Source organism: Podarcis raffonei, chromosome 14, assembly GCF_027172205.1.
Source record: "Podarcis raffonei isolate rPodRaf1 chromosome 14, rPodRaf1.pri, whole genome shotgun sequence".
In the NCBI taxonomy this organism is placed as follows: domain Eukaryota; kingdom Metazoa; phylum Chordata; class Lepidosauria; order Squamata; family Lacertidae; genus Podarcis; species Podarcis raffonei.
Window position 1 is genome coordinate 17,789,844 of NC_070615.1, and position 25,013 is coordinate 17,814,856.

General features: G+C 44.0%; 1 long non-coding RNA gene across 1 annotated transcript in view; it reads right to left on the minus strand.

The window, feature by feature from the left end:
- The window catches only part of LOC128401515 (uncharacterized), an 80,331-nt gene that overhangs the window by 50,459 nt on the left and 4,859 nt on the right, over positions 1-25,013 (minus strand). The gene's annotated exons all lie outside the window — the stretch shown is intronic.

Genomic DNA, 25,013 nt, shown 5'->3' on the forward strand with positions numbered 1-25,013 from the left:
TGCAATATGCATTGGATATATTCACATTGCAGTCTGAAGTATTACAGTCTGCGATGACACCTCCCCCCAAAAAAACAACAACAAACCACTCAGATTTTTACTATTTCATACTGTCACTTGTAGAGATAGGACCTAGGAGCTTATCTATGCATTAAGCAATATGAGGTGGCAGAATTCCAAACGGTGCCATTTCAGGCCAGAGGTGGAAATATGACACACTCTACCTTGGACATTGTAACCAGTTGGTCTCACGTTTTCCGGTGTACCATATTCTAGTCTATTAAATACAGGGAGGTTTTCTTTTCCACAGGGGAACATTTTTTAAAAAAATACAATCACCCACACAGATGAAATTATACAGTCTAGCATGTCCCTTAATGCCAGCATGGCACAATGTTTAGAGTGCTGGGAGACCATGGTTTGAATCCCCACTCAGTCGAGAAGCACTCTTTGTTTTTTGGGCATTTTAATTTTTATTCTTTTACATATTAAGTCCCTTCACCACAAAGAGAACAAAAAAAACAAACCCAGATCACATCAAATACAAAAAAGGTAACATAAAAAAAAATCCATATGTTAAGACTTCCGTCATCCTTATAATGTCCTTATAAATCACTTTTTAAGCTGTGTGAAGCAATGAACAAATGGAATAAACCAAACTAACAGAACTACGAAGTAAAGCTCAGATTAAAGGCCCTTTACAACAGCCCTGTAGGGTGGTGTCATCCTGAAATTGGGGGGGGGGGAGAGCCTGAAAACATGTTAGCTTGCCTAAGGCCATGCAAGGAGCTCAACTTATGGGCTGAGATAAAATTTAAGCCATGGACTCCTCACCAGTATATCACAACAGTGAGCTGGTTCACACAGCATGCTAAACTGTGGCTCAGCAATATCGTGTTGGTTTCCAGGGAAGAAATTGCAGCTGCTTTGTTCCTCACTAGACCTTTGTGCTCCCATCAACCCAAAGTCCAAACCAGGAATCACAGTTAAGCTCTCTCCTTGTAGGGCTGCCACGCACCCGGAATTCCCCAGACATATCTGGTAATCGTCCGTCAGAAACAGTGTCTGGGCATAATTTCTGAAAATCACTGGAAACATCTTGAAAATGTCGGGCGTATGTTGTTGGCAAATTGTCCTACCCAAAAGCTTCGAATATGTTGGGCGTATGTTGTTGGCAAATTCCCCCCAAAAAAGCTGAACAACTTTGTCCCCAAAAAGGCTCAACAACTTTTGTTTTGACTCTTTGAAAGTGTGGCAACCCTTGCTTACTACAAGCTGTAACCAATGTTTGATGTTGGCTCAAGAAACACCAGCTTGACCTTGGTTTAGCTCAGCATTGGTGTCGCTAAGTCAAGGTTTGGCTCAGGGTGCCTTGCGAACCAGGCCAGTGTACCCCCATTTTGATTCATGTAATTAGAAGGAATGCTAGAAAAAGCAAAAAAATAAAATAAAATAAATTCCTCACCATTAAGCATGTATTCCACTACACACACACACACACACACACACACACACACACAAGCTCTTTAATCCAGCTCCTTCCTTTCCCAGCTCCTTTTCTCTGGCCGGGTTAGCATCTCCTTTTGCAAGAAGCTTTTCCTTCCCCCACCAGATCCATCCACCCCATGTGCAAAGTGGGAAAACATCATTAGGGAGGGAAAATAATTTAGTTTGTTAATCGGCATCCAATGGTGGGAAACAAGGGGGAGGCCAGGGAAGGAGGGAGACTTGGCAGTTGAGGCTTAGGAAAGGCCAATACAAAGCCACCATTCATGATGTCCAGGGCTGGGGATTCGCATTGAATTAAACAGACACAAAGAGCAAAGGCATTTTTATCCTCCCTCCCTCTCTCTGCCTCCCTCCCTCTCCATGAGAATTATCATATCTCCCTGGCACTAGGAAACCTCCGGCATGAGAGAGTGAGGAGGGAGGGAGAACAAACTGTGGCCCAAGGTACAGAAGGCTTTGTTCCTGCATGGGATTTATGTCTGGGAAGCAGCATATGGTTTTGTGGCGAGCAACTGGCCATTGCGCACCCGGCTTTAATAAGAACTCCGCTAATGTGAATGAGTCCTTCTCTCGTCTCCCCACCCCCCCGCCGGCCACCCTTTGCCCACCCGCCTCGCTCCATTCCGTGTGCCTACAAAGCACCACCACTGTCTGAAAAACAAACAAAATAACTGTTTGCATTTGAAGAGCTAGCAAGGCAACCCCTCTGCCAAAGCAAGCACAAAAACAGGGTGCAGGGGAGGGAGAGAGAGAGATGGACAAAGAAGAAGAGAGGGACTAGACAACAGCCATTCAGTCATGGAGATGAATCGGTCACTATGCAATACCTTGGCTGGCTACTCTTTCAGATGCCCCAAGTCCCTAGCAATGATCCACGTCTGTGCTTGCCCTGATGAATGCGTTGGCATTTTCTGCAACCAAAGCATGAATGGTTGGGTGTGTATCCTTAAAACGTCCATGAATTTAGGAAGGTCCCACACGGTTGTGGCTCTCCACATGGGTGTTTAAGGATGCACACCTGACCGCGCGACGCCAATGAGCTTGCTGCAGGGAAATGCCCTCTGCTCACAGCAAACATGACTGTAACTGCCTGTAAAGTGCATCACAGCATAAAGGGACATTTCCATATCACAGCCTTCATCTGGTTTAATTCCTCTCATACAAGGAACCCTGCAAACTTCATTTCTGTGAGGGGGTAGGCACACTGTTGCCATCAGGGCAGGACTTTGGGGGCAGGTGGCCCCCAAAAGTGGAATAAGCAGAAAGGCCCCCAAAAGTAGCTGGGCTGGCTTGCCACATTTTGAAGCGAGCAAGTAAAACACATTATTGTGTAAGGGGAGGAAACAAATGATAACCAAGCCTAGAGTCTAAAAATGCTCTGTCTGTACTGCTGGATCGACATCAACAATCAAATTTGAAACCCTACTCGTAGTAAAACAAGCCCTATAGAAATGCATGTTTCTGATTTAAAGTGTGTGTGTGTGTGTGTGTGTGTGTGTGTGTGTGTAAATATACCACCGCTTATCAGGTACCATATTTTTCGCTCCATAAGACTCACCGGACCATAAGACGCACCTAGTTTTTGGAGGAGGAAAACAAGAAAAAAATATTCTGAATCTCAGAAGCCAGAACAACAAGAGGGATCGCTGCTCAGCAAAAGCAGCAGTCCCTCTTGCTGTTCTGGCTTCTGGGATAGCTGTGCAGCCTGCATTCACTCCATAAGACGCACACACATTTCCCCTTACTTTTTAGGAGGGAAAAAGTGAGTCTTATAGAGCAAAAAATATGGTATATCACAGTGCCTTAAGAATTTTAAATACCACCATTATAAACGACAATGCAATATTTTATGCCAGGGGGTGAACCTAGACTGGCAAAATCAGTGTAGACCAGTGATAGATAATCTGTGGCCCTTCAGATGATGTTGGTATACACCTCCTATCATCCCTGATCTTGATGGCTGGTGCTGATGGAAGTTGGAGCCCAAGAATGGCAGGAGGACCAGTGGTTCCCTACTACTGCTGCAGGGAAGTGCACCTTCATATGAGACGTAGACTCCTAGAGTTGGAGAGGGCCTTGTATGCAATTCCATCTACCGAACCCCTTGCTTGATCCAGGAAATGAAGAGCTTGTGCACCCACAATGGGTGGGTGTCCAGATTCTGCTTGAAGGCACCCAGGGAGGGAGACCCTACAACCTCTCTAGGTCATCGGTCCCATTGTCAAACTGCTTGTACAGTTAAGACAGGGGTGGGAAAGTGCTTCAGCTCAAGGGCCGCATTCCCTTCCAGGTAACCTTTCAGGGACCACATGCTAGTGGTAGGTGGGGCCAGGAGAAAAACTGGGTGGAGCAACAAATGCTAATTGACCCAGCCCACACACTCATTCTATCCTTCACCCAGGCAAGCAAGAAACAGAGTCCAAGGACATGCCCCCTCCAGGCAAAAACACTCAAGGAGGGTGCAAAGCAGAGCTGGTGAGGGGAGTGGCCTGGAGATAAAAGGATGCATGGTTTGGGGAGAGTCTCAAGGGCAAGATAGAGAGTGGTCCCCAGGCCTGAGGTTCCCCATCCCTGAGTTAAGAAATGTCTCCTACCCAAATCCACAGTTCTGTAACATAAGCTTGTTTGGCCTTCTCCTGTGCACCAGGGTAGCTGAAAACAAGTATTCTATGTGACAGCCCTTCACAGATTTGATGGATGTTTTTATGTCCCTCCAGTCTTCTCTTCTTCAGAGTAAGCATGTTCAGTTTTTTCAGCCTTTCATTCTATGACTTCTTTTCCATACTCCTGACCATCTTCACTGCCCTCCTCTGAACCCATATCAGCTTGTCTGCATCCGCCTTAAAGTGCATCCCCCAGAATGGGACACAAAGCCATTGAACTCACAACTATAAAAGTAGCAGCAGCCTCCACTAGTTAGCATTTTTAACAAAGAATGAATGAATTCACAGAGCAGAGGGTCTATCAATGACTAGACCTAGATGGGCAACCAGGTTGACCTGGTATAAGATGGCTCCTTGTACAGTGGTACCTCGGGTTACATACGCTTCAGGTTACATACGTTTCAGATTACAGACTCCGCTAACCCAGAAATAGTACCTCGGGTTAAGAACTTTGCTTCAGGATGAGACAGAAATCGTGCTCCAGCAGCGTGGCGGCAGCGGGAGGCCCCATTAGCTAAAGTGGTACCTCAGGTTAAGAGCAGTTTCAGGTTAAGAACAGACCTCCGGAACGAATTAAGTACTTAACCTGAGGTACCACTGTACTGCATTACTGGTCTTCTTCCAACATGATGCCCTCTGGCTGTTTTGGACTACAGCCCCAGTCAGCAGAGTCAAAGGTCAAGGATGATGGGAAATGTAGCCCAACATCTGGAGAGCACCTGGCTGTTGACAGTTGCTATACGCACTTAACTGGGCTTTCAGACCTATTGAATTCATTGGGGTTTACCTCTGAATAAGCACATGTAGGTTTGAACGGTGATATACCATTCAGACACACCCACCCACACCCAAAAAAATCCCTCTGCTCATCTGCTTTATATGAACTACTTGAAAACAAAGGACAACAAGCTTAAGGGAAAGACTGTGAGAAAGATCTCGGTGCACAGGGTTAGTAAAAGTTGGGTGGAGGGGAAAGAGAGAAGGAGAAGCACTAATTAGCACTCGGCCCATCACCTCCCATTAATAGCTTGTCACTGTTTCATTGATGTAGCTGAAGGCAAGGAAGTTGAGATGTGTGATGCTTACCTGTCTCTATCTCATTAACAGAATGCAGGGTGAGAACAGACGTTTATTGCCTGCATCACAGACAGAGCATCACAGACAAAGGCGTGCCCCTCTTGCGCAGCCTAATTATTGAACTGATTTCTGAGCAGGTGTGCACCACTGAGCACACCTCTATGTTCATGCATAGATAATATCAACAAGGGTGTGTGCCCATGTATGGAGGATAGCCTCCTTTTGGCTCAGAAAGACCCACGCCACAAAGGTCATGTGAAATTTGGATTCAGAAGGTTCTTATTTACCCCCTATCTGGAAATCAGGTTGGCAAACTTTTAACTTGGTAGGTCAATCAACTTAAACTTAAGTCGATTTGTCAGTCAAGGGAACTTTTGTCCAGTGAGACTAAGATGGGGGCATGCTTGTTTACGTTTTAGGGCTGTTTTTGGTCAGCTGTGTTACCATGAGGGGAAATAAAAAGAAAATAATAGCTACTACATGAAGAGGCAGGCATTGTTTGTTAAATTATTACGTTACCCCAGCTGTCAATATATCAAAAAAGGTACATATAGAATTTTTTTAATCAGCTAAATAACAGTTGATCAATTTAAAAAAAACTGTTTAATTCATTTAGAGCCCTACTGGAGACTGTTGAGGGGTGAGCAGGATATCTGGATAAAAATGATTTACAAGAGGGGTGGAGAATCCAGCAACATCTCCAGGGCTCCCCACCCCCATCCCCGATTTACCAAGTCATCATAAATACAGAAGGCTCAATTCACTTTCTCCCCCACTTCAAAAAGCTGGATTTTTGCAGCGGCAACAACTGAAGTACTCGTATGCCAATAAAAATCCATTGATGTCAGTACATTATAAATAACTAAGAAAAAAAGGGGGGGAAGGATCTGAATATGTATTCAAATAGACACAAGGTCCAGTTTGCTACCAAAAAATGGTGCGTATCTTTCATCTGTAGGCATACATCAAAACACACCTTTCAACATCTCTTAGCCAGAGATGCAAAGAGCTTTTGAAAGCAAAAACAAATCTTTGACAACTATCTGGGTGGGGAATGGGGAGGGGGAGAGAAATATAGAACAGCAGTTTTTAAAGGAATCGTTTTTTAGCCTACAACAAGATTTTCTTGTCACCATATGCAAAAACAATCCCATTAATGAGAGCATGATCAAGGAAGAGTGCCACAGTAGCAACTATAGCCTAGTACTGGGGACCCGCAATATGGCGTCCATGGGCAACACAGCACTCTCAGATATCCCTCATGGGGTTCGCCATGCTTCCTTCCCCATCACAATTTTCGAAAATTGGTTTTCTGGTCATTTGAGGAGCTATTGGAGGGGAATTGCCTGCTCCTTTCTCATCCACATTTTACTTGTTTTTTTGGCGGGGGTGAAAATGGTTTGGAACGGAAGCAACTTCTCAACATCACTAGGTTTTCTTCTTGGAATGAGTAGTTTATGGTTTCTTATCTTCCCCCAAATATGCCCCTGGTCCCATATAAGTTGGGGACCCCTGTACTAATGCACTGGGCCCTTCAAAATGACATACAAATTCAGGTCTCTGCGCCATCTTTATACAGGACCTTTATACCTATATTACCGTATGCCCCAATCACAAGAATCTGCACTGGGTAAACCATCTGAGGACATCTCATAAGAAGCAGCCAAACTTTCCCTGAAAGGAGAAACAGAGCTGAGCTCTAAGAAGAAGAAAAATATCAGAGCTCTTTGGTCAGGTCAATGATGATATTTCAGCATCACAAGTCAGAAACTTCCTGGCATTTTTGCCAGCTTGCTCTTCTATTGACCAAGAAGTTTTAAAAGACCCACTGAGTTTTTCCTCCATTAACTAAGAGATGAGTAATTGTCTAGTGAGTGTATCTTGGATTAGGAATTTTCAAGGTGGTGAGGTCATTGTTAAAAACTCAGATATATAATCTAATCGCCAATGGCACATTAAACCTAGGTTATTGTTGTCTCTTTTTTGCAATGGAGATGATGATGATAATTTCAATGCTATACCACTTTGTATTTTAAAGAGCAAAGCTCAAAGTGGTTTACAACACATTAATACTTCAAATAAAGCACTCCAGAATAAAACAAATGAGAGCTTCGAGGAAAATATTTCAGATCCTCCTCTAAGTGACATATTACTTTCTCCAGTCACCAAGCTGGCAACCATAGATTTCCAAGTGGTCTCAACTGGACCTGCTCCAGTCACAAAACACGCCTGGTGCCTGGCTGAATTCTAACACCAGTGAGGTTCGTGCCTGTGGTGTTCCAAGCTGGGGAGAGGAGAGACTTTGGACAGGATGTCCTTAATATGATCCACTCCTCTCCCTTCTGCTGTTGCTGCCTAATCCCCACCAGTGCTCCCAAAGAAAGGGCAGGTGAGTAAGCAAGCAGTGGCTGCTGGCTACAGTTCCTTGAACCCCCCAGAGCAGGGGGCAATAGCAAGAGGAAAAACAACAGAGTAAGGGGTTCTAGAGATCAGCACTGACCTCCTTCGAAGCCATGAGCCTTGGCTGGTACCCAGCAATACCTATCACCAACACCAGGCATAGGTAAACTCACCCTCCCGATGTTTTGGGACTACAACTCCCATCATCCCTGACCACTGGTGTCCTGTTTGCTAGGGGTGATGGGAGTTGTAGTCCCAAAACATCTAGAGGGCTGAGTTTGCCTATGCCTGACCAACACCATTTCTAGTTACAGATAGGTAGCCATGTTGGTCTGCCATAGTCAAAACAAAAAAATTTTTTCCTTCCAGTAGCACCTTAAAGACCAACTAAGTTAGTTCTTGGTATGAGCTTTCGTGTGCACGAAAGCTCATACCAAGAACTAACTTAGTTGGTCTTTAAGGTGCTACTGGAAGGAAAAAAATTTTTTGTGTTAACACCATTTCTGTACACCTCTAAACTAAATGCAATGTACATTCATTTGGATGTGAGGCATCTAATACAGACCTTTTTGCCATGTCTCAGTGTGGATGGCATGATATGCATTTCTATTCACATTTGAAGCCTAAAGCGAAGGAATGAACAGTTTTGTGACACACAGCATCCTATCCCCGCTGCCCTTATTCCCTCTTTAAGATGGACAAACTACAGTACAATGCTGCAGCAACAGTGGAAGCCACAATTCTTAAAAGCACAATAGGACCCTTGGGGGGTTAGATGCGGCAACCTTTAGATACTAGCCTACAATAGGGATTGATAGGCCACTCTATTCCCAATCCATGTCAATTTCAAACATCTATATTCCAAATGCCCTCCTGTCCCATTTCGGCATAAAGTCTGCAATCCTTCCCCCTATTGCCACAAAAAAACAGTATTCACATGTGTTTAAAAACAAGTGTTTAAATAGGCATTTTATCGCAAAGTAAGCATTTCTAAAAACATCCTAAAATAAATCTTTGCAAACCATTTTGGAATGTTCCCAGCCAAGAACTGTGTCACAAAAGTCCAAAGGATAATTCCATTCCATACTTCATACAAATCCAGGAAGCCCGGATCAGGTCAGCTCCCAAAGGACTTTTCAGAGATCAAAATCCTTGAGCATCAGAGGAACAGAGCCTTACATCAACTCAGTCCATTGGTCCTCCTAGCTCAGTATTTTCTACACTGGCAGTCAGCAGTTTCGAAGGATTTTATATAGGGGTCTCTCTCAGTCCTTCCTCAAGAGGATTGAACTGGATACCTTTTGCATTCAAAGCAGACTCTCTGCCACTGATCCCAAAATCCCCCGAACTCAGGCTTGCCCTTCCTTCAGCATCTTGTATCCACTGCTTATTCTTCCCCTTTCCTTCAACTCCCATGCCTTTCCAACATGGCCAAGCATCAGGGACAATGGGAGTTGTCGGGAACAATGGGAGTCTAGCAATATCTTGAGGGCCACTGGTTCCCCATCCCTGCACTGAAGTGTGGATGACATTTAAGCATCTGTAGTCACTAGTGGGACGCAGGTGGCGCTGTGGGTTAAACCACAGAGCCTAGGACTTGCCGGTCAAAAGGTCGGTGGTTCGAATCCCCGCGACAGGGTGAGCTCCCGTTGCTTGGTCCCAGCTCCTGCCCACCTAGCAGTTTGAAAGCACATAAAAGCACAAGTAGATAAATAAGTACCGCTCCGGCGGGAAGGTAAACGGCGTTTCCGTGCGCTGCTCTGGTTCGCCAGAAGCAGCTTAGTCATGCTGGCCACATGACCCGGAAGCTGTACGGCGGCTCCCTCAGCCAGTAAAGCGAGATGAGCACCACAACCCCAGAGTCGGTCACGATTGGACCTGAAGGTCAGGGGTCCCTTTACCTTTACCTTTAGTCGCTAGCTGCAATTTAACAAATCGCACAACCAGTTTTGTGTAACTAATTGGGGTGGGGGGAGAGAAAGAGAAGTCTGAGCTCACACAGGAATCTGCTTTTGAAAATGAGGGTACCTTCAAAAACAGTGTTTGATAAGGCATGGGAGTCTGTTCTTTTTTAAAAAATAAAATCATCCTATTGGGAGGACCCTAAAAAAAACTTCTTTGGATGACAGTCACTATCTTGGGCTGCACATGCATAGTCCCACGTGACAATTCATTGTCTAGGACCTGACATCCAAACCATGTATAGTTTACTTTCTCGTTTTTTAACTGATTCACCAATGACAAATTCACACTACAAATCCTCAGTGTAGAAGCATTTCTGAGGATCCACAAAGGGGAGAGTCTGTCTTCAGAGAGGAAAGACAAAAATTGTAATTTAAGATACAAAAACGCCAATGATTCTTTTTTTTTTTTTAAGAAGGGATGGCCATTGCTTACATTTGTTATTTCATTTTTCATTGAATTTTAGAATTCAAAACATTCCCTATTGCAGTGTTGCCACGAAGCCTATTGCCAGAAGAAAACACAGGTGTTTTACCTTCACAGGAAAACTATCTGCCAGGTTTGGACGTAAAATGGAAGAGGAAATGTGAAGTATCTATTTCATCAAATCTTGTCTAAGGAGCAGGTGGTCAAAGCGTGGGCAGACTCACCAGTGGCTGGCTTTCAAGAAACCTGAGCCACAGAGCCTGTGCTTTCATGTCAGCCTTGACGAGTGAGAAGTAGAAACTTTGATCTGTAATTACAGCATTGGCTGATTAATCACATTGATTAAGCAGCCCAAACTTGCAGCCCTGATTTTATATAAATATCTAACCATATACACACCGTGCATTTCACAACTTGGTGCCTATTCACATTCCTTTGCAAATGTTGATAATCACCAATGAATTCTGAGAATGCCCAGAAGTAAGATGTATAACCCTGATTGTCAGATATACACAAGTCATCACTAACATGCTGCAATCACATTTACTGTAGGTGCCTTTTAACATTCAGTTACGTCTATCTGAGTTTTGGAAAATTCGCAAAATTAATCTGAAAACGTTGGTGTTCGCCAACTTTGAGCATTCATGACAATATATTAATTTAAAGTGTCTGTGCAATATATATATTTATACACATGCACACTTCCTCATTTTACATTCAAACCAATGCTTCAAGATTGGCTTCAGAGGTCCAGCTTCTTAGCCTATGATTGGCAAAGATCCAACTGGGATAGGAACTTCTCAGTGGTGGCACCACAGTTGTGGAAATCTCTCCCTGGGAAGATCCAGCAATCCCCTTCCCTACCATTTTTAGATGCCATTTGAATATGTTTTTATTTCTGAAGGTGTTTAGATAGATAACAAAAGGCCAATCTAGATTAGTGATTTATCACAGGTGCACCATGTTCTTGACACAACAATAGTGTGTTATTAGTGGTGCATTTATTCTACTTTATTAGTTGTTAGCAATTCTGCAATGCTTCCCCATTGCCAACACATTATTGCTCTCCAGAGGGACCACAGCGCAACAAAAGCAGGACAAGCAAAACTAAAAGCTCCAAACAAGTTATGGAATTTCAGCAAGAAATGACAAAATATGCACTGAAACAGCATCGTCACCCCAAAACTTTTATGGGCACAAACTGCTTTGAAAGCAATATTGCATATGGCCACCTTGACAGGAGCCTGAGCGCAAATAATCATGAATTCACAATAAAAGGACGTCTGGAGGGTTCTCTGTGCAGCACAATCAGTGATCTGCTGCGTTTTTTGAAATAAAAAAAAGGTGTGTATTTTTAGTGCATTATTTAATTTTTAATACAGTATATTATTGTTGCCATGTTTCTTGTAATGCTAAGCCGCTTTACAAAATTAGTTTGAATAGCAGGGTGTAAATAAATCATGCAAAAGAGAGCTTTGCCTGAGAAACGGTTCAGAGACAAAGGGGCCCAGAATCTCTCACCACACAAGCTAAATCACACCTGCACTGTCTGCGAGCCACCATCCTTTGTGTAAGGAAAGTTTAAAATGTTTCACTGTACTCTTCTGTACACGTTCAAACTTTTGCAGGAAACATCAAGAAAGAAACCTACCTCTCATGAACAATACATGAAGCTTCATAGCAAGCCAGACCATCAGTCAGTTTAGCACAGGGCGTGAATCTTTCATCTGCCTTTATTGTCTGCAATAAGCCATACTCTTTTTCCTGTCCGATTTTCAATCAATTCCCCAGTTACAAAAGTCTAAATGGAGCACACATCCCAGTGCAGATACATTTCTGAAGGGGGACTGTCTTTCTGGATGTGAGGTATAAACTTACTATTTCACATAGCCCAACACTGTGTTTATTGGAAGCAGCTATCCAAGGTTCTGTCACCAGAGATTCTTTCAACTTATAATACTAGGGACTGAACCCAGGACTTTTCTAGCATGAAGACACAGCAAGTGCTCTGCCACTGAGCTATGGGACTTCTTTCTTAGTTTCACTTGAGGAAATTCCACAGAGGAGAGTAACCACACTAATCCTAAGGCAGAGGCTGCACCTTGCAATGAGACACATACATCAGAATGGAAATTCATGACAAGAAGAAGAAGAAGAGTTTGGATTTGATATCCCGCCTTTCACTCCCTTTAAGGAGTCTCAAAGCGGCTAACATTCTCCTTTCCCTTCCTCCCCCACAACAAACACTCTGTGAGGTGAGTGGGGCTGAGAGACTTCAAAGAAGTGTGACTGGCCCAAGGTCACCCAGCAGCTGCATGTGGAGGAGCGGAGACGCGAACCCGGTTCCCCAGATTATTAGACTACCGCTCTTAACCACTACACCACACAAGAGCTACCAATTGCCTTCTGCAGATTTCTATGAAGGCATACATGTGCAAGAATGGATCCCTGGGCTCTTTGCAAAGCTTTAATCAGGGGGTTAGTTCTTAATACAGATAAGAAAAACTAAATAGTACACCAACCCTTTAAAAGCATCATCAACAAGAAGAGAACTTTCATGCCGGAAAGTTGTATCCAATAGTGGTCCTACTCATAGCTGGTCCATTAGTGGACATAATAATAATAAATAATAAAATTTTATTTATATCCCACCCTCCCCAGCCAAAGCCGGGCTCAGAGTGGCTAACAACAATAAAAGTAACACAGTATTCTAAAATCAATTCAATCTAAAATCAATTCAAAATCAAATTAATGGCAACCACTGGACCAGAGTTCTACGAGGATCACCAAAGGAAGGAGTCAGACTGTGCCTTGGCCAAAGGCCTGGTGGAACAGCTCTGTCTTGCAAGCCCTGTGGAAAGATGTCAAGTCCCGCAGGGCCCTATTCTAGTTCCCTTAATTTCAACGGGTCTGCTACAAGTAGAACTTAGTTTGATACAACCCATCAATATCCAGGTACCATCACTGCGGCTCAATAAAGTTTATTGCTATTTTCCCTCAGAAGTAAAGTGAAAAATGAATCAAGTCATAATAAACTAGTTGCATATTTTCCTTATCATGTCACCAGAGTGCATCAACATGAACACTTCATGTGGGCACAAAACGAGCAAAGGCCTATTTCACTCGCTTCCAAAAGATGGTACTGTCCAGTTCTCCCCCCCCCCTAGAAAAATAGGTGCTGGAACTCACCATGAACTCTTCATACTCTTGAAAAGGCAATGGCACCCACCTGAGAGGTGCCGGAACTGAGGTCCGTCAAGTTCCAGCTGAAAAAGAGCCCTGGTACCACCTACATCAAAGATGCCCTGCATCAGGGGTTGCCAGATTTACATTTCAAGGTGACTGGAATCTCACACTTTAAAAATTCATACAAGAGAGAAACCATAAAAAGCTGGTCCTTTTGAGGTCAGCTGGAACTTGCTGGACCTCAGTTCCACACAGTTCCATATGTATATTAGTAACAGTGTATTAGTGTATTAATGTAACATTTTTATAGGTAACTGTCTGTTTTTGCAATATTTTGTTTAAATTGTCTACTGTTCCTTCAGTTTTTTTGTATACCACTTAGAGATATTTTCATATATTATGCAGTATAGAAATTTAATAATAACAGCAGCAGCAGAATGGGTACTGGAGAGAGGCATGATTTGGTGGACAGCTGGAATGAAAACGTCTTGAGTTCAAACCTTTTTCTAGAGTGGAAACACTGGTTTTGCCCAGCTGAACTACATCTCTACGGTGAGGCTGGGTTGTGAACCAAGGAGGCTTCTGCCACCGACTCACAAGCTACCAAATTTCATCCCCAGTCTCCTCGCTGAACAAATTAAAATGGGAACAAGTGGAGGTTTGCAGCTCAGTGGCTGAGCAACTGCTCTGCATGCAGAAGGCATCTCCCAGTGAGACTGAGAAGGCTTCCTGCCTGAAACCTTGGAGAGCCACTGCCGCTCAGTTTAGACGAACATTGAGTAGTTGGACCAATGGCCTAACTCAGTATAAGGCTACTCCCTATGTTCCTAACAATAGTGACCCATCGTACAGAGCTATTCTGAGGATTACCCAGATAATGTACCGTAACTGAAGTACCTTGGACAAATTAAAACGCGCATGTGAACAGACCCCTTAGCTAGCACAGTAATAATAATGGTACTTAGCATTTATATGAGGCTTAAGGTTCTAAATCCTCATCTATAATGCTAAGTGCCATTACAGTGGTACCTCAGGTTACATACGCTTCAGGTTACATACGCTTCAGGTTAAAGACTCTGCTAACCCAGAAATAGTACCTCGGGTTAAGAACTTTACCTCAGGATGAGAACAGAAATCGTGTGGTGGTAGTGGGAAGCCCCATTAGCTAAAGTGGTACCTCAGGTTAAGAACAGTTTCAGGTTAAGAACACACCTCCAGAACGAATTAAGTTCTTAACCCGAGGTACCACTGTATTATTATTATTATTATTATTATTATTATTATTATTCAGCTAACTAAGGGGTCTGTTCACAACCAGGAAGCACAAGGCCACGCACAAGCTCCAGAGTGCTGCTTATAAAAAGAAAAGAAAAGAAAAAGGCATAGCAAATTGTGCTTGTGGCAAGCAAGTTTCCAAATGCAAGTCTTCCTAAAGCAAGTGGAGCTCCTAGTTGCAAGAATCCGTACTCAAGATTCAGCATTGGGCAGTTCATCATATGCACAGGTGGGTGTTGGCTCCTGAGCTCTATATCCCCACCCACCAAACAGCCTCCGCAAACTACCTGAACTAAAGCAAAATGAGAGCAGCTAGCCAATAAAAGCCAGTCTGCACTTTCTATGGATTTATAAGGAGTGAAGCTTTTCCTGGACTGTACCACTTCAGGCTCCAGGTGGGCAACTGTGTTTGTGAACATTCTACTACAGCGAAAGGGGTTCTACATACACTGCACTACACATCAAAATCAAGCACAATACGGAGAAGGAATAGGTCTAGTCTTTTCCTGTGACTTAGCTGGTTCGTGCATGCTTTGTTGAAGTGGGGAATAATTTTTTTTAAAAGTGATTCCCCCACCCCCTGCCAAACAACTCACATTGTCCAGTCCAGTGGGGGGGGGATGATTTCCTGCTTGTTTCTGATACATGTACAAGCTGGTCCTCAAAGGAGGAAGAAATCACAATACACAGCATGTTAATAATGAGAGGCAGGCAGGCAGACCAGTGCATACGGGAAGCAATTACATCAGGGATAATTATACAAAGAACAGGCCATTGCCGTGGGATTTTATTGCAGCGCTATCGTCTGATGTAGCTAGTGATTAGGGACTAGCGCCTTGGAGATTCCAGATCTACCCTTGGACACAAAGCTCACTGCTACCACCTCTCAGCAAAGCCTACCTCACAAGGTTAGTGTGAGAACAAGCGGAAGGGGGAAGAGGTAGAACCACGTATGTTGCATCCATCTCCTTGGAAGAAGGACAGGATAGACATTTAACAAGGTAAAGGTAAAGGGACTGCTGACCATTAGGTCCAGTCGTGGCCGACTCTGAGGTTGCGGCGCTCATCTCGCTTTATTGGCTGAGGGAGCTGGCGTACAGCTTCCGGGTCATGTGGCCAGCATGACCAAGCCGCTTCTGGCAAGCCAGAGCAGTGCACGAAACGCCGTTTACATTCCCGCCAGAGTGGTACCTATTTATCTACTTTCACTTTGACGTGCTTTTGAACTGCTAGGTTGGCAGGAGCAGGGACCGAGCAACGGGAGCTCACCCCATTGTGGGGATTCGAACCGCCGACCTTCTGATCGGCAAGCCCTAGGCTCTGTGGTTTAACCCACAGCGCCACCTGTGTCCCTAGATGAGTGAATAAATTGCTTTGCCAGCAAAAAAAGAGAGGCTTCAATTCACCCTATATGGCGCTCCTGCCTTTCCATTCTCCATCTCTAAGCTACCACCACCCCCTGCAAGCCTTGTTAGCACCCTCCTCCATCCTCCACTTGCTTGGAGAACGGCGTGGGAAAGCTGCCCATGGGCTTTTCACAAATCCAGTAGCCCCTTGAACCAAAACCAATTAGAATGGCCCAAGGTCCTGCCATTGAAGGCTGGGCCTTCTTTTCAAATGGCTGCAGTCTCAATGGTTTCAAGGAGCCTGGATGTGAATGTGCAAGGCCCACTTAAGAGTGGTGCTTAAGGCAGGGCCAAGGTGAATGGAACATCTCTCTTCTATAGGAACAGCGGCTCCTGTTTCTAAGAGACCAACTGACCAAGACTTTGTCGAAAATCTCTCCCCTCTCCCCCTCCTGTTCTCCGAGCTGTCGAGGCTCACTTGCCCCTAACTAAGCCAAAAGCAAGGCAATCAATATAGCCATCAACTATAACAATTGTGATTTCTGCTGAAGAGAAAGGAAGCCATTGAAGATCAGGTGAGATCAACTGACACGCAAATTTGTCAGGGTCGGCGGGGTTTTCCCCTTCTGGGGGGGGGGGCAATACATTCTACAGGCACACAGAGAGAAACACGGACGTGTAATTCAGTTTGATCACAATGAAGGGGGGGAGAGAAAGTCATGATCAAAGTAGAAATGCCAATTAAGGATTTGGGGGGTGGGGGACAAATTCATCCAGTTCACATTGTAACACAAACCTACCTAGTGGACCAACACGCAATAAACTGAACCAGAACTATCATTCAAATTCTTATTTTATTTTACTTCCTTTAGTTTTTACCCCACCCTTCCTCCCAATGGAGTCCAGGGCAGCGATTCGCAAATCTCCGAATGTTGTGATGTGCTTCTCTAACCAGAAAAATGCATTAAGGCGCTTATATTAAGGGATAGCGCACCCCAAAAATGTGTGTAACAGTGAAAATGTATCAAAATGCATTATAGTAGGATAAATGGCTTGCAAAAATGCATACATTAAGACGAAATGGCATGCAAAAAAAAATGTGTCTATTAGGAGAAACGTGCATGAGAATGCACACAATTTTTCATGCAGACTTAAAAAAAATACTGCTGAGGAAATAAGAGTGAACGGGACTTAAAGACTGGAAAAATGAGAAACTCACATAACTGACAGATTTGTCCATCCCTACAGCCAACTGATTTTTTTTAAAAAAATGAGTGTAGTGTAACAACACAACCTTCTTATTTCACCTTTGCTTAAAGAGCAAATATATAGTCCTTCTCTATTTCACCTCCATAACAACCCTCTGAGGTAGGTTAGGCAGAGAGAAAACAACCAACTCAAGCCCCACTTATGGTTGGAAATATCTGTCCATTTTTATTTTCTCAATTTCTTTATATCCTTCCCAATCTTAAATTCAGTTCTCCACATTTTGCAGCAATTTGCCATTATTATTATTTTTATTATTTTTAAAAAGAATCTTCATAAAAAATCATCTGCATTTGGTGTGTGAATTTCTCCTAACATACTACAAAATAGCTATGAGGTGAACAGTACACCAGAAAATCCACAGTTTTTTAGTCTCACCTCTGCTACAAAATGTACAAGGTTGGTCTTTTAAAAGTTCCTATTTCTCAGCCTCACCACTCTACTGCAGTGAGGGCAGTTTTGGCGGCAATACTGACACATTACAAATAATACAATTTTTGGGCACTCGATACAATTTACTGATGAAATATATAATTATTTATGCACTTAAATATTTTGTGCATGCATGCATAATATGTTATAATGATATATACCACACATACATGCACTTCAAAAACCATGTTGGCAGCTTGTTTGCTCAGAAAGCAGTAAATGAATGCTCTGAGCTAACAAAGCAGGTGATCTGATCAACTTTGCAGAGATGTTGCAAAGATTATGAAACTCAGGTGAGGTGCTTTGAACACTCGGTAAGTGCTATATAAATTTCATTGGAGTTGACCAGACACCTGCCATTCAGCTGGCTACAACCAAATAAATTTGACCTTGGTTAAATTTGCAAACCTCAAACATTCGCTTTTGACACACTGAAAAAACAAAAGAAATTACCATGCACTGTTAGAAAGAAAAGCACCATTCATGTTTTCTTTTTCTCCCCATCAAGTAACACCACAAAACCAAATGGGAAGAACCAAATGTGGCCTGATCTTACATCCCCACAGATTAAAAATTGGTCCCTTGCCAACAAGTCAAAAGCTCGCAACTACATGTACCACCAAGTGATGTTCTGCATGTGCAGATCTAACACCCGCAACTGTGTTTTCAAATTATATCGCCTCTAGTACAATATTATTCAGTGGGGGAAATTTAAACATTTTGCTGCAGGTCTTCAAGTAAGAGTTCATGAGACAAAAGAAAAAATGGTTTGGGAGGGAGGGAGAAATAAGAAACCCAGGTACAAGGCCACAACAGGAAAGGAAAATGGTTTGGGAGGGAGAAAAATGAGCAGGTTCAGGTACAAGTTTTTAGTTTAAAGTTTTCCTAAAGCCAAGCTGCGGTGGAAATTTTCAACGAAAGGGGGAGGCAAAAGTTCCTGATCTTAGCTGTGCTGATGGACTGGCCCTGCATGCCTTCTCTTCTCTCTTTTGCTATAGCCTAACATAACAGTTAGGGACGCGGGTGGCACTGTGGGTTAAACCACAGAGCCTAGGACTTGCTAATCAGAAGGTTGGCGGTTCGAATCCCCACGACGGGGTGAGCTCCCGTTGCTTGGTCTCTGCTCCTGCCAACCTAGCAGTTTGAAAGCACATCAAAGTGCAAGTAGATAAATAGGTACCACTCCGGTGGGAAGGTAAACAGCGTTTCTGTGCACTGCTCTGGTTCGCCAGAAGCGGCTTGGTCATGCTGGCCACATGACCCGGAGGCTGTATGCCGGCTCCCTCGGCCAATAAAGCGAGATGAGTGCAGCAACCCCAGAGTCGTCCGCGACTGGACCTAATGGTCAGGAGTCCCTTTACCCTTTACCTAAGATAACAGTTGCTGCCAAGTGATGATATCATGTTTGTGCATGCTGCCCCCCTGACACACACAAACTGTCTCTCTAGTCAAATACGCCCAGCTGCCACACTTGTTAGTGGCACATGATAAGCACGCAGTTCACATGCAATGAAATTCGGCATCCACACCAGCTGTTCTTGTATCCTTTCTGGTGCTTCAGCTCAGCGGCAAAACATCTGCCTTGCATGCAGAACGTTCTAGGTTCAGTCCTGAGCATCTCCAGATAGAGTTGGGGGAGATCAGAATCTGAGAGAGCTGCTGCCCATCCACTGAGGTAGATGGACCAATGGTCTTTTGGCACAAGGCAGCTTCCTAGGTTCCTGTGGGAGCAAGGAGAACCTCAAGCACCTTGGAGGAAATGCGAGATCTACAGTGGTACCTTAGGTTACAGACACTTCAGGTTACAGACTCCGCTAGCCCAGAAATAGTACCTCAGATTAAGAACTTTGCTTCAGGATGAGAACAGAAATCTTGCGGCCATGGCATGGCAGCAGCGGGAGGCCCCGTTAGCTAAAGTGGTACTTCAGGTTAAGAACAGTTTCAGGTTAAGAACGGACCTCCAGAACGAATTAAGTTCTTAACCTGAGGTACCACTGTAAATGTAACACACAAACAAACATGGTCTTGTCGACGGAGACACAGCGCTACGTGGGCAAAGCAATGTCACAGGCACTTATAGACAAAATCACCTCAAAAGACAAGGGGGGCTGAAGACAGAAAGGGAAAAGTGGGAGGGAAAGGTTGTATAATCTAAAGGGAAGGCAAGATGAAGTAAGGAAGCTAAGAAATGTTCCACTGCTCTATGGTGGGCTCTTCTTCATCAGAAGCTTTTAAACAGAGGTAGGGTGGCCATCTGTCTGGGATGCTTCAATCAAAATTCCTGTATTGTAGAGGGTTGGACTAGATGGCACTTCCTTCCAGCTCCACAATTCTATGAAGTGGGGAAGATGCCATGCACACGAGTGTTTTATTTGGTCACATTAAATATGCTCATTTCGAGGCCACGAGTGACCCAGGGGCCAGATGCCTCTCTGTCTGGCCCTTGAGACTCTTCCCACTGGCCCCATTTTCGAATGCCTGGAAAGTGTTCTTGGACTCTGACCATGCTTCTTGCTTGTCTGAATGGAGACAGCAGTATATGTAGAAACTGGACTACTGTACAAAAGGGGAAATCGCACATGTAGCTCCTCCCACTTTTGCCTCTGGCCCCTAGCACCGCTAGAAAAAGACCCTCGGGGCCAGGAAAACGTTCCCCACCTCTGTTGTAGGGCAATTTGAAAGTGCAAGAATATTCAGGGCAGCTCAAGTTGCAGCTCTGAAAGCCATGCCGCTGTGGGGCCAGTGTGGTGTAGTGGTTAAGAGCGATAGACTCGTAATCTGGGGAACCGGGTTCGCGTCTCCGCTCCTCCACATGCAGCTGCTGGGTGACCTTGGGCCAGTCACACTTCTCTGAAGTCTCTCAGCCCCACTCACCTCACAGAGTGTTTGTTGTGGGCAAGGAAGGGAAAGGAGTATGTTAGCCGCTTTGAGACTCCTTCGGGTAGTGATAAAGCGGGATATCAAATCCAAACTCTTTTTTAGTGGGGCTTAAGAATAGGAAGGGTGGGATGCGGGTGGCGCTGTGGGTAAAACCTCAGCGCCTAGGACTTGCCGATCGCATGGTCGGCGGTTCGAATCCCCACAGCGGGGTGAGCTCCCGTCGTTCAGTCCCAGCTCCTGCCCACCTAGCAGTTCGAAAGCACCCTTAAGTGCAAGTAGATAAATAGGTACCGCTTTATAGCGGGAAGGTAAACGGCGTTTCCGTGTGCTGCGCTGGTGCTGGCTCACCAGATGCAGCTTGTCACGCTGGCCACGTGACCCGGAAGTGTCTGCGGACAGCGCTGGCTCCCGGCCTCTAGAGTGAGATGAGCGCACAACCCTAGAGTCTGTCAAGACTGGCCCGCACGGGCAGGGGTACCTTTACCTTTAAGAATAGGAAGTCGACTGGGTGCTGTCCAACATGTACACAAGGACTCTATGGACATTTTATTTATATACAGATTTTTAAAAACAAAGAGCCTCACTGCATAACATTATTACACAGAAAGTGATCCCTCCCAATGGCTTTTCTTCGGCCTTTGCATCACACTCCGGGGCTGCGTCCAGAATGCTATTCCACATGGTTTGGAAAGAACAAAAACTGGTTGCGTAAATGGCACCTTCGTTCTCGTCTCCCTACAGCGTGAGGAAAGAAATAATTCATTCTCATCTTCCCAAGACTATGTGCTACAGCTGAGCTCCATTTCTGGAAAATCCACACCTTTTCATTCCGGCAATGCATGTGGGACCCCGACAAATCACAGAATTGCTGCTGTAATTTTGGATTAGTAACGCTTCCTTAAATGATAGTCTAATTCCAGGCCTTTATGCTTTCAAGCATTCAAACTCACAGGGCCCTTTTTCCTGGGAGGCTTCCTGTGGAATTAGCACCATTGCTATTTTTTTTCCAGTCTTTAAAAAAAAAAAGCGTACATATATTGTACAATGACTTCTCATTAGAACAAACAAAAATAAACTCCTTAAAAGTTTTTCCTTTGTGTTGGTGAGTCTACGATTTAACACAGTAACATTCTCAAATTCAGGAATTATTAACTGTTTTCATCCTGAGGGCCACATTCCATTAAGGACAGCATTCCAGGGGCCACATAGCAGCGAAGCACAGGGCCAGAAACAAAAGTGGACAGAGCAATGACTGTAAATTTTGCCTTTGTCCAGTTTCTAAACACATCTTACTCTGGAAACCCAGCCAGATGGGCGGGTATTATTATTATTATTATTATTATTATTATTATTATTATTATTTCCATCTAGAGAAGCAGTTCATTCCAGCCTTGCAAAAGCACTCAAGAAGAATATGCAGTAGGCCCAAAGAGGGTGTGAATGGGGAGGGGGGGCGCCCCGGAGAGAGTACCAAGGGCCAGATGGAGAGATCTGAAGAGCCATACCCAGCCTCCAGACCCGAAGCTCCACTTTCCCACACATTTTGCATGTTATTTTTGTGGCTGGCTCCTTACACTCAGTTGTCTATAGCCAGCTGCAAACCTATGGCCTGATCCTCAACCCCAGGCAGACAAATTATTTAAGCAGATTTGCAAAGCACTTCTGTGCATGTATATTCAGAAGTGCATCCCACTAGGTTAAAAATTAGACTTATTCCCAAGTAAGGATGCCTAAGATTGCAGCCATGACTTCATGGACTCAAGGGGATAAAATTAATTTATATCCTAGTATATCACAGAACTGTAGAGTTGGAAGGGACCCCAAGGGTCATCTAGTCCAACCCTCTGCAATGCAGGAATCTCAACACGCAGTACCCCAACCAGTTTGAAACCATACCAGACCCTGCTTAGCTTTTCAAACACACTCGCAGTTTTATTGCTGCACCAGATCGTGGAACATGCTCTTGGTGGGCAATTAAGATGATTATTATCTTATTTCTTATGCCCCACCTTTGCACTCATAAAATCCCAGAGTAGCTAACAATTCTACTCCTATTATGTCCCAAAGGCCTGATGGAACATATTAGGCCTTAAGGTGTTACCTAACCTAAAATAATCTGTGGGACAGCCTGATTAAACAAGGAAGGTGTTCCAGAATTGCGGTGCCACCACTAAAAAGGCTCTACTTCATATAGTGGCCCTCCAGGCCATACTCACTAGGGGCACTACTAGCCGGGCCTCCTCTGAGGATATTAAAAGCCTAGGGTGGTTGGTACTGGGTAAAGCACTCCTTCCTGTGAGAAACCCATAAGCAGGATTCGAATGCAAGACCACTCCCCGCTCCTTTGGCTTCTTCCATCTTTCTCTTTTGGGAACATGTTGGTTAAAGAGCTAAATGAAACCATTTGCTCTTCTTATTCCCCTCTTTCAGTTGTGAATTGCCTTAGTCTTCTCCTTACCTCTTTGAAAGACAGGTAAGTCCCAGTACATGGTCTTAAGAGGCAATAACATTGCTGAAAGCTAAGCAGGTCTGGGTCTGGGCTGTATTTGGAGGAGAGACTGCCCAGGAGCCCCATTCATACCAGCTTGAGTTCCATCATAGAAAAAAAGGTGGGGTCCAAATACAAAAGCATCATATAAATGGATGTGCTCTAAAAATGAACAAAAGGCCTTTATTTGGATACTGGCCTCTTAGCTTGGTGTGACTTTTCACCTGCAAAACAACTTGCAAGGTAAATAGGAGGCTGCCTTAAACATCAGGTTGGGCCATTGGTCAATACTGTCTTTCTATACTATCTACACTGACAGAGCAAATGCCCTCCTGGATTTCAGACAGCGGACATTCCCAGTCCCATTTGGAGATGCCAAGGATCAAATCTGGGGTGTCCTGCACACACAGCAGATGCTCCACCGCTGATCTACAGTCCTTCCCTAGATGTTCTTCAGAGTATGCAAAGATTTTGGCCTCAGGTTGTCCCACATCAAGAACAAATATTTGAAACCAAGCAGATGGATTTTGAGCATCTGCCAAACATAGGCCACATCTCCCTTCTTCAGTATCAACTAACTCACACAGGCAAGTTGAATGCTTGGCTCTGGGTGGCTAGCAGTTGAATGTCAACCAGACCCATTGGAAAGCATTACAAAGAAAGCTGTTTTCTAATCAGGCCGTTGGCCCATCTACCTCTTTATTGCAGCTCTCCGGGGTTTCAGCCAGGGGACATTCCAAGCCCCACCTAGAGATGCGAGGGATTGAACCTGAGATCTTCTGCATGCAAAGGAGATGTAGCTCTTCCACTTAGCAACAGCTGCCTTATTACATGTTCTAGTCATCTCCTAATCCAGGGGTCAGCAAACCTTTTCAGCAGGGGGCCGGTCCACCGTCCCTCAGATCTTGGGGGGGGGCTGGACTATATTTGGGGGGGGAATGAACGAATTCCTATGCCCCACAAATAACCCAGAGATGCAATTTAAATAAAAGCACACATTCTACTCATGTAAAAACCCCAGGCAGGCCCCACAAATAACCCAGAGATGCAATTTAAATAAAAGCACACATTCTACTCTTGATTCCTGGACCATCCACGGGCTGGATTTAGAAGGTGATTGAGCCAGATCCAGCCCCCAGACCTTAGCTTGCCTACCCATGTCCTAATTTTTCAGGCATCAAGTGATGAACCTGAAGGTGCTCAGTAGTCTTTAAAAATGCATCAATGTAAATACTGCCTGGTGCATCAAAGAAAAGTAATTTGAAACAATTAACTCCTTAAATGCTTGATAAATGGTCAGGTGTATATTTTTAATAGATCAGAATACTGGAAGTAAATACACCCATCCAAAAAACAATAGGCACTACTGACTGATAACTAGTCCAGGATAGTCAGAGAAAGAGCTACAAAATGAACAGTTATCATAAATTAAGAAACAAATTTTTTTTAAAAAGACTCCCTGCACACCCAACTTCCAGTGAAATTACTTACGTTAAAACCCATGATGCTATAAGTCAAATACAGTGACACTGACATTCAGATTCAGCAGATCTATTACCGAATCAGATCTAAACTAAATTAGGGCCAATCTTTCTGTTGCATGAATTCCAAAAGCAGCCACTCATTCAAAGAATAGATTCCAAGAACTATCTTTCTATACATTCAGTCAAGTAACCACTCCAGCTAATCTTGTTGGGTAGTACCTATCCAAATCTCGTTCAAAAAAAATCGCCAATGTGAATCCAATCAAGATCTTGAAGAATAGCACAGAATATTCTAAAACAATACTTCCTGAAAATATTTTCTGCACAAGAAATGAAGCTGTTAAAAAACACCCAATCCAACCAAAATGAAGCACCACCATTCCATTCTTCTAAGTTCCATATGTTTCAGTGGGAGACAAACTGCATCCTAAATATGTTTAGCAGAGAGTAGGATTGGATGGAGCTGTCTGTTTCAAGCCAATTTCATGTGTGTTGATTCGTAAGTTTGTCCTGTCCCCCTTTTGCATTTTTTTAAAAAAATCCGCAATAAAAATAGTTTTAAAAAGGTATTTCAATATGCATTTCAATATACACCTACATGTATTTTATCCAAAATACC